At 41.3% G+C, this 11,324-nt stretch overlaps 1 protein-coding gene across 5 annotated transcripts in view; it reads right to left on the minus strand.

The window, feature by feature from the left end:
* TRAK1 (trafficking kinesin protein 1) overlaps positions 1-11,324 on the minus strand; it is a 136,504-nt gene that overhangs the window by 124,128 nt on the left and 1,052 nt on the right. The window lies entirely within an intron of this gene.

Below are 11,324 nucleotides of genomic sequence, written 5' to 3' on the forward strand. Positions count from 1 at the left end.
GAGCTGTTTTAACATTATAAACTAATCACAAAGCTCATAAATAACATCAGAACACAGACATATCTAGTCACAGAGTAGCCTAGAGGCCTTCCAAACCACAATTAAGCTTGGTTAACAAGACAGTCCTCTACCTTACAGAGCTTAATATTCAGAGTTACAGTTTGATTCACACCAGCTGAGCACTTTTATATAGAGGTGATAGGCTCCAGTGAAAGTCACTTGGCTACACTTGGCTCAAAGAGTAAAAATCCTAGATGCACACATCATGAAATAAATCAGTTATTTCACTATGTCTGAATCTCGTTGCAGTTGTTACCCTCCATCTTGAATGAACATCAAAGCAATAGTTCACAGAAGTGGATAGCATGCTCATATTATTGCAACTTTGTACTGATTTTTCAGTTGGGCATGCTGTGTAGACAAGAGGTAAAACTTGGACCCAAGATAGCTCACTGCATTTACCAGGACTGAGCTGAGACAGGTTAACAGACTAACTTTGCCCCTCCTGTTTATACTATCTCCCAAGCAAACTCTCCCAATTTGCAAACCCACCCTTGTAGGTGCAAATGGGTACTGGTCCAAAGACAACATCAGCGCTGTCAAAAAATATATTTCTTCCTTTTCGTGCCTTCTTCTCATTTAAGCTGCACACGTACCTTACCACAAAGTATTATACCTCAGGGCACAATGAAAAAGTGGAAGCATCAGCATGTAAGTATTACAAGAGCCATTTGCAAGTGCAGAAGACAGAGTTGTTTCATGCTCTCATTTGCTTTGTCATCATTTAGAAGTACGTAACTACAAAAGCTCCATACAGAGTAAAACAAACATACATGTCAGTGGAGGTCTCTTAACCTGAAGGTCATGTTGTCAGCACCGCAAATGTGGAAGCAGCTGCTGACATTTTGACACGGTCCATATATTGCAGCACACAAGATCCAAGAGACTTTAATTCAGAGACACATTTGAGGTGCCAAGGATTTCAGACTCTTCTTCCTCCAGAGTTGAGGTACTGTATATACTAACTATGTTCAGTCGGGTGCACTACTGTAACCAACAACAGTAATTTGGGGGTTTGGGTGGCAGAGGTTTTTTTCTTTTTTTTTTGGAGGTGTTGTTTTGTTTTAAATTAAAAAGCAGAGAAGCCCAGAGGTCAATGTGGGCTCCCAAGACAAAATACTAGCCTTTTTTAGATGAAACATGTCTTGTAATATAACAAACCCTTCAGAATTCTACTCCCCCTCCCCCCAAACACACCCACTCTATCACTATATTCCTTTCTCCTTCACCTTTTTCACACTAAGAGTGACCTTCACACAAAAAAGCAATAAGTAACAATCTGTTTAACCATTATGATTCAAGTCTGGTTTTGCTGTTCTTGAGTGTAAATGCTAAACTATGCTGATGCTAGACTCATTTTGTTGGCTCCTGCAATTATTACCCAGAAGAGCAAAGATAACTCTCAAGACAAAAAACCTCAACCAACCAACCCTGTAAAATCAGTAATCCACAACCTCACGATTTGGACTTTGCTCAAGGAACCATTCCTGAGTTACAGGGCCATATTCTACTTCTCATAATTGAGAAGCATTTGTAACTGTACATATCAGTTTCCAACTCCTATTAAATCTATTCTCCAAGAGGTTAGTGAATCCACTTGTTCATAAATGCCTCTTTTTAGATCCGTTTTATCAGGCACTTTATGAAGTTTTTGTTAGACGTGTAATACAGTTAGGTAGCGTAACTTATTTTGACCACCACAGCTGTCTTATTACAAGATCTGGCATACTGCATAAGACTTTCTAGACAACAACTTTGCAGAATCTTTTGTGAAAATATATATAGACATTCAGAAAATAATTATTTTAATTTTGGATGGCTCTTTAAGCGCTAAATCTTAAAAAAGACCTTCACTTGCATTTTGCCAATTCCATTTAACCCTGTTTGTTAATTTCTCTGTGTAACTAGTTGCTACCAAGAACTTCACAAACCATTAACTGACTCCCTGTTTAAAAAAAAAAAAACCAATAGCCAATTTCCCTCTTTGAGGTCTTAACTGAGGAGATAAAGGAAAATCTGTAAGACTTCACATAGAAAACAAAGCCAAAGTATGGTTAAAAAAAAAAACAAAAAAGTGAAAAACAAAGGCAGGGAGAAAAAGTCAAGATTAGCAAAAAAGTCAGAATTCACAAAAGATGCCCTTTAAGAACATCCAATGCCTCAATATTCTGAGATCTCAGAAGTTCAAAATCCTTTCATTTCTCCAGTGGCATCTGACAATACCATTGAAAAATGCAGCGCCCAAAACAGTCCCCGTCCCGCCCCACGCCCCCAGGTCTGTTCTTTAGCTTCACGTATACTCAATTCCAAGTTGCCACACAGTTGTGCTGTAAGTTTTCTATCACAAAACAAACAACAGTTTCCAGTTACAAATCAGGGCAATCAGAACCACCAATTCCCAGTCAGAAGAGAAATGAATTACCTCCTGCAGGATTCAAATCAGAGCCAGAACAGACTGAAGCCCTGTAATTTCACGCCTTCCCAACTTCTGGAGTTCAAAGTATTTTATAGCTGTTCAGTCTAAGAGCTTGCTAAACAAATAATTAAAAAAAAAAAGGTCTTTTACTGCCTACATTATAACAATTGCTTTCTTATCTTATCCAGAGAAAGGTCTGAGGAACAAACAGAACACAGCATTACATCTGCTATAACAAGTCATGTTACAAGGTGATCGTTTTCCTGATTATACAGCCCCTCCTATTTCCTCTTACTCATTTCTCCTGCTACAATACTATATCGTGTCTTGATCTTCAAGTTATCCCCGCTGGTTATAGGATCAAACTATAGGCCTGCTGCTAGGCGCATTTAGGAATTTCCTCTCAGCCTTCTTGATGAGGTAATTAGGGCTAATTTACCATCTCAGATAACAGAAATAGGACAGGGTATTCAATCTTCCCCATGCAATTCTGCTAACCAAGATTACTAAAATGATATTTGCCACTTCCTTTTATTAAAACAAACAAACAAAACCCCACAGGCAACTCAAAATTTATACCATTCTGATAACATTAACTCTCATTTTTAAAGAGAGCCATATACCTTACTGCACGCATTAAATACAAGGTGTGGCATTATACACCTAGAGCAAACTGAGCACTAACTGCCCTTGCCATCACACTCCTGCCTTACCTTTGTGCCATATCTAGTGTTTATCTAACTCCCTGAGAAACACAAACTGTCAAAAAACTAAAACCAAAGAAATAAAAATAATTTTTAAAACTTATTCTTCCGATTTGCCACCCTGGCTTATTTCCCCATTGGGTAACAGTCAGCATGAAAGATCCATGGACAAAGCAGTACAACACGTAGCTGGTGACAAGGTAGGACTAATCCCACCAGAGATGGTAAACCATTAGACCATGCTGATCCAGCTGCAAAAGCACAGCCTTCAGGCATACATTTTTCCAGTCATCTCTAGCTAATATTCATGTAGGCTGTCCTGAAAGCACACCCTCACAATGCCACATGCCCACCCTGAAGCCACATATTCCTGTCACTCATTTTCCCTCATACAGACAGTAGTGCTCATACCACGCTGCGACAAGGCGATCAGGAGTGCAATCTGGTTGAAAGGCTAAGCCAAGGGGACAGCAGAGAGAGGACAGGAGAGCACACATGGGAGGGTGGTGTAAAGGAGTTTGCATCTAGATCAGCTCTCTGGGCTGGGCCACAGCATACCCATACTAGCAGCAGTGCATGAGGGAAGGGCGAGGATGGGGGAGAAAGGCTGCCCTCTCCTGCAGCTTCAGTTACTTGCCATGAAACCAAATTTTTAAGATTCAAACCACTAAACCAAGGCACTCTGTTGGCTTTACTCATCACCCAGTTTTAGGCAGTCACTTCCCAACTTGTATCTGCAGCTTTGAGGATATTCAAATATTCATGGCCATGAGAACAGCAATCCCTGGAGGGACTCAAATCCTCAATATTGCCATTAACTGCTGCATTTGCTTACCCATGGCACCGCAGGACTGAGGGAAACCACTAGGTGAGTGCCCAGAGCCAGAATTTGCAGAACCTACACAAGCATTAACAAAGGGCTTGACAGCAATGGCCGTTTCCGGAGATACAAAGAAATGAGGTTTCAGCTTCAATTTACCCAGGTCAATTCAACAGTCATACAAAACTGAAGCTGAGAAACTGACTGGCAACTGAAAAGCCAACAGACATTTTTGTTCTTTTTGAGTTCATACCTGCTGGAAGAACAGCTGTGCTACATCTACAAATCCAAGGAATAATCTATTTAGTCAGTTGGTAGAAAGGAAGAAAGGTCATCTTCAATCAAGATTTTTTTTAAAGGAAAAAAATTAAATATGATTAACAATAAGGACCATTTACAAGTACAGTTTCGTCCACCTAAATTGCAACTTCTGTCTAAACACCATCTGACAAGGAAACATCAGTTTTACACTAATAAATATGTGAAATTTATTAAAGTTCTTAATTCTTACTGTAAGTATTCACACAGATCAACATATGGCATTCATACTATTTTTGGATCCAAAAAGACACATTTAGGCCACATATCATAGAATCACAAAGGTCCGTTCCAACCCAAACAGCTCTAAAGATCAACTAGTCCAATCCCCTGCCATGGGCAGGAACATCTGTCATTCAATCAGGCTGCTCAAAGCCCTGTCCAATCTGACCTTGAACACTGCCAATGATGGTGCACCCACACCACATTAAGATACGTTTCCTGCCATCAGGCATCATCAACAATTTGGGAACTGGAATAAGATACCAAATATCCCTCAATGAATGAAATAAGATCATAATAAGATTACGAATGCTGAATTTAAGAAATCCACTCTGCTTTTAGGAGATATATTCAACATCCATACCCAAAGTGCAGTGGCACCAATCTGCCCAGTTCACCAGGGCTGAGCAGCTTTTATTCTGCCAGATAAGGGCAGTATCTAGCCTTTCTCAGCCTTTTCATTCCAACGGCTTTGGATGTTTTGCAAAATAAGATTTTTGAGAAAGCCATTATGGAGTAAAATTCTAGGGAACAAACAGAAGAGTAATCAAAGGTTTAAACGCGTCCGACAATCAGTAGAAGCACTTTCAGTTCAGATTGCTTTATATCGCAAATTTATGGCTCTCAGGTCAGCCACAAGTCCCTGGGTCAAACCATAACATGCTTACCTACCACCTGACAAGATCACTTAACCCTCAGGAAATTCAGCCATAGGAGACTGACCTTGCTATGACCTTTACACATGCAGGTTTGCAGAATTCATTACAGGACCAAAGCCTCTGAGTTGCTAATGCTTTTGGTAAACACTGATCTCCATAAATTCCTGGAAGTGATCGTTACTGTAGTATTACCACAACAAAACAGAAGTCTACCATTCTTTTCTGAAGGCAGTGCAGTTTGTGACTACAGGAGAAGATCTATGTAAGAAACCACAATACCAGAAAGATTGTTTTCCTCCTCATCACTACATCAGGAGTGAATACCTCCTCAGAAATACAGCTAGTACGATCAGTCACAGCTGCAGAAAAAGAAATTCCATCCAAGTCAGGTTTAAAGGACAATCTAAGGAATTTGACATTGCTCCAGTATCTTCCAGTCTGCTTATTTTACAGGTACTGCTGGGGCAATAGGTTTGCACAGATTTGAACTGCAAGGTTTCTGCTTACTGCAGAGAAGTGGACGCTGCCCCTTGCGAAGAATGCAAATGTGCAGTATTTGATGGTCAAACTGGGCTTTCTGGGACAGGCAACGTTGTTAGTAATACAAGCTCCACTTATGCAAATATTAAAGAGAGCAGGAAGGGTAAACATCTCTATTTCCCACAAGCACCATCCATCAATGTAGTTTTTTAAAAAATACCCCTCTCTTCAAACAAAACTGCACTTCAATATCCTCCAGGACACCAAATTATGGCTGCTGTCAGGTGATAACCCATGCAGAGTCTCAACTTGCACGAAACTGAAGTCTAATGTGACGTTACGAGCACCTGGCTTTAAAAAGGAGAATTTATGTGAACATAAAATACAGAAATGCACTGATTGGTTCCAATTTACAGTAATCAACTAAGCTCCTCAGAGAGGTGCACGTAACTATTTCAATGTATCCAAGTTTGCATTCTTCCCCTCAAGACTATACATGTTTCCACTGTATGGACATTTTCCTAACCTTTTTTTTCTATTACAAGATGGGACAAGTCAATTCCGCATTATTTTAAACTTCATTGAAAACTAATGATAAGCATTTTTTTCCATGTTTTGCTTGAAGCACTGGAATTATTACATAAGGGAGGGGGGGGAGCGGCTCTTATTGTTCTTCTTTTAACAGCTGTAAGACAGGAGAGGAACTAGATGAGTGAGGTGATCCTTCCCCTCTACAACACTGATGAGACAGGGGGAGAGCAAAAAAGGGGGAGAGCAAAAAAGGGGGAGAGCAAAAAAGGGGGAGAGCAAAAAAGGGGGAGAGCAAAAAAGGGGGAGAGCAAAAAAGGGGGAGAGCAAAAAAGGGGGAGAGCAAAAAAGGGGGAGAGCAAAAAATTCTGTGTATAGCCTAAGAACATCAACTACTTGGTATTTCTCTCTTCTGTTCATACAGATGCCAGGAGTCAAGAATATTCCATAGGCACACAAGTACGTAGCATGTTACTGACAGCCTCGGCATTAGCATCTCATCAGCCAACACACAACTGGTGTTGGTTATACCAGAGCTTAGAGTGCAGCAGTTTCAAAATCAGCTTATGCTCACTGAAGACTTTCCCTCCTGACACCAAAGTCTCAGCCACTTACTCCTATTGCTTCCTTTGCCCTACTGCTCCCAGCTGCTCAGCTGCCCAGAGGACAGACAACCTAACTGAAAATAAACCTTAAAACCAGTTCTTGGCTAAGTCACGGAGCTGATAACCAGCACCACAATATGAAAGAGGACAGAGAAGGGAATCCACAGCCAGGGGAAGGTTTGCTCTGCTGGGCAGCAACATGGTTTTACATCAACACAAGCCAATAATGAAATTTTGCAAGAGCTTTTGAACCAAGCTCTTCTCACATTTCCTTCCTTCTTTCTATTTCTCTGACTGCTACAGTGTTCTGAACTTCTGCTACAAATGCAAGCAAAACCATCAGGGCTCTAATATATATTAATCCATTGGAATATTTAAAAAAAACAACAAACAAACAAAAAACCACACACACAAGGAAATATGACCATTACTGAGTAGCAGCACCATTTGGGTTCACAGCATCTAATAGACTGCAAGGTTAGACAATCCTGTCCAGAGAAGCTGTAAGATAAGGCAGAGAATCGACTCCAGTACAGTCACTAACTGATTTAACTAAAGCAAATCTGCCAACGTAATTGAATCTAAGAATTATCTCTGAGTTAATCTGTTTGGGCTATCAATAAGCCTCTTAGCCGGACAACCATAAGCAGGATGACTATATAGCACGACTTTTTGCACCATAATCAATAGGCTCCAATAAAAAAAGAAATATCGATGAATCAAAGTTCAAATAAAGGACAGTTTCAGACAAAGTATATTAGCAGTTAATTCCTGAAACTTATTTAGAAGACATCATGTTATTCACTACAAAGTAAAGTAAGGGTGCTTGTAAACTTGCACAGCTATCTCCATCAAACCGCGGAGTAAGCAGGAAGGCTTTGAACCAGACTCCAACTAATATCTTGGAAAGCCTACGTTAATAGGAAGTTACCTCTCAAGATTTTTATCTCTCCCAGTCGCACTGATCCCACAACTGAATCCACAAAACTGAGCCCTCCACACAAGCACAGTACTCCAAGGAGGCAACGGCATCGCTCATGGAGTTTTAATGATACAAGTGTGACTCAAACCTACCTACACAGTACAGGCGTTGCAGATCACAAACTAGTTTTACAGTTCCAGCATTACAAAGCTTTGCACATTAAGTGAGCTGCCTACAACTGAGATGCAATAGCTGTCATTTAGTGAGTAGAAAGCATTTCCCTTATTTACTATATTTTTATGATAACTCTGAAAGCCATTTGGTGTGCAGTCACTTCTGGAACCTGTTCCTTTTAATAGCCCTTATGCAACACAAAAGTGACAACCTCATTCACAGCAGAAACAAGGAACAATATGACCATCACACAGGAAGATGCCAGTATGCCTTTGGTCATTTTACATGCATTTTAAGTGTATTTATTCAGAAATCTTGATCTTGGTGGCATCACTAAGCTTTCTACAGAGGCAGAATTGCAGTGTACATCTGCAGACATGGATAGTTCAAGTGAAAACAGAACCAGTTATAACAGCCTACCTAGCAAAAACAGTTCTCTGACCAACATTACACTGCTCATAATTCAATATTCTAGTTATTGGGACTTCTCACATCATAGAATGGTTTAGGTTGGAAGGGACCTTTAGAGGTCATCTACTCCAAACCCCCTGCAGTGAGCAGGGACAGCTTCAACTAGATTAGATTGCTCAGGGCCCCGTCCAACCTGACCTTGATGTCTCCTGGGATGGGGCATCTACCACCTCAATGGGTAACCTGTTCCAGTGTTTCACCACCCTCATTGTAAAAAAATTTTTACTTATATCCAGTCCAAATCTACCTCCTTTCGTTTAAAGCCCTTACCCCTTGTCCTGTCACAACAGGTCTTGCTAAAGAGGTTGACCCCGTCTTTCCTATAGTTCCCCTTTAAGTACCGAAAGGCTGCAATAAGGTCTCCCCACATCCTTCTCTTCTCCAGGCTGAACAACCCCAACTCTCTCAGACTGTCCTTATAGGAGAGGTGCTCCAGCCCTCGGATCATTTTTGTGGGCCTCCTCTGGACACGCTCCCACAGCTCCATGTCCTTCCCATGCTGAGGACTCCAGAGCTGGACGCAGCACTCCAGGTGGGGTCTCACCAGGGCAGAGTTGAGGGTCAGAATCACCTCCCTCGACCTGCTGGCCACGCTGCTTTTGATGGAGCCCAGGATACGGTTGGCTTTCTGGGCTGCAGGCGCACATCGTTGGCTCATGTCCAGCTTTTCATTCATCAGTACCCCCAAGTCCTTCTCTGCAGGGCTCCTCTCAGTCCCTTCATCCCCCAGCCTGTACTGATATTGGGGGTTGGCCTGACCCAGGTGCACGATCTTGCACTTGGCCTTGTTGAACCTCATGAGGCTCTCACAGGTCCGCTCTCCAGCTTGTCCAGGTCTCTCTGGATGACATCCTGCCCTTCTGGCATGTCAACTGCACCACTCAGCTTGGTGTCATCTGCAAACTTGCTGAAGGTAGACATGATCCTGCTGTCTATGTCATTGATGAAAATGTTAACAGCACTGGTCCCAGTATGGACCCCTGAGAGACACCAGTTGTCTTTGGAAAGAAATAGGTTTCAAACATAACTCATGCACTGCCTTCCCCTCTTTTTCCCATGTATTATCTCCCCTCTCCCACAGGAATTCACAGGAAATTGTTAAGAAGAAAAATGTGTACAGCTTTTAGAAAGGGCGAGAGGTTTGTTTTTAACTTTTTGCCTTTTGATACTGTAGATGTTGCCTCAATAGCACTCCTTCTGAGAATTCTTTCTACTGAGCTATTAGGAAAAAAAAAATCTTGCATTCAGCTTGCTGGCTATCATAGCAGATATGGTGGGAAGTTTCAGCATTTTTCCTAGTACTAATTTCCTATTTTTACAGTGACAACAGTAGAACCAGCAGTGTTGATCAAGTGCACATTTAAAACAAAAATATTTAACCTGTAGTCATCTACAATACTAATCTCATTCTTCTGTCCCAAGGTATATTGGCTAGAATATTTCAAAACTCAAAAGAAAATCCTCAGACGACATGGAAAAATTGGGTTCTAAATAATCCTACAAAAGCAGCTGGTATTCTGTTACAGGAAATGGAACACATGAAGCAGCAAGGAGCTCAGGTATGAGCTGCAGCAGAGAGGAACAACAGTTCCAGCTGGTTCCAGGCAAATCTTTCCATCTGATCTTGCTCTCTGGTACGTACAAGTTCACTTACTCCTGCCAACTCTCACCTGCGTTCCACAAAGGGCGATAAGAGTGCCAGGTTAACATCCATTAATATACGTGGTAAAACTTGCCGATCACATGCTGGTATTGCTTCATAAGTCAGGACTCTGGATTAAACTGGTCAAATGTTCAGAAGCTGCAGCCACAACTTCAGACTTCACTGAGTTTTTATGCATACACGTATCAAACATGGAACACCTCATATATAAATGTACGTGCCCAATGACATTGACATTTCCTCGGTATACTGGTGCATTACCCAGCGCTCTAGAACAGGCACCAAGCTCTGTTATGAATGACAAGATTTTTGTTTGGTTAGGGTTTTTTTTGCACTAGATCCAGACTCTACTTATTTCCGCTCCTGTCATCCACCATGCAGTTAAATCCACAGGCAAGTGGGAGTTCATTCATGCAACTGACAGAAACTTTTGTTTCACTTCAACAGAAATTTAAATTCTGTCCACACATGCAGCCGTCTGGTCTTCACTTAACTCCCTCGTTCGCTGAAAACTCTTGCCTTCCATTAGGTTTTTTACCCTTCTGTTTTTCCTCCCTTATAATGATACTGATTGAAAAACAGAGAATAGCTACAATCACGACTTAATTTTCTTTTGTCCTTTTAAAATGATTTTCTTATGATGTTGTTCTGATGATGTTATCATCATAGGTTGCTCCAGATGAATTAAAACAGGTCACAGTGCCTCAGAGAAAGCATAGCTTTGTGTATATGGTTCCTGGGCTGGGGGGACAACGCTCCTTCCTCCAGGCTTCTTACGGAAGCTCCAGAAAAGCCCTACTAGTAACAAGCCTATTTAAATGCGGTTCAGTTCCAGTACAGCCAGAAGCCAGGGCATTATTTACAGTACATGAAACTGTGTAATGCACAGCAGTGAAACACCCACATATGGCAAACTGGTCACCATAACCGTTCTTTGTTTTGGTTTTGTTTAGTTTGAGGTTTTGCTGTTGCTTTCCTGATTGCAAAAACCACTACACCCACGATTTAATCTCAGCGGACTGAAACGTTCAAACACGGTTATAGATTGCAAGAAAGGGAAAAGCAGCCACACGGGAGACTTCTCTCAAAGTCTGCACAAAAGAGAAAAAGAAGCCTGGACTCCCACCCTTTCGTAGATGTTCCGTTTTTTGGATGTTTCCTACGCTTCCCTAATTTTATATGAAAATAAGCTTGTCCACACACCAAGTTCAAGAATTGTTGCTGCAAACCAAAGCGGACACTAAGATTTCAAACTTGTGAAAAAACATAATGGAATATTTTA

Source organism: Phalacrocorax carbo, chromosome 2 (assembly GCF_963921805.1).
Source record: "Phalacrocorax carbo chromosome 2, bPhaCar2.1, whole genome shotgun sequence".
In the NCBI taxonomy this organism is placed as follows: domain Eukaryota; kingdom Metazoa; phylum Chordata; class Aves; order Suliformes; family Phalacrocoracidae; genus Phalacrocorax; species Phalacrocorax carbo.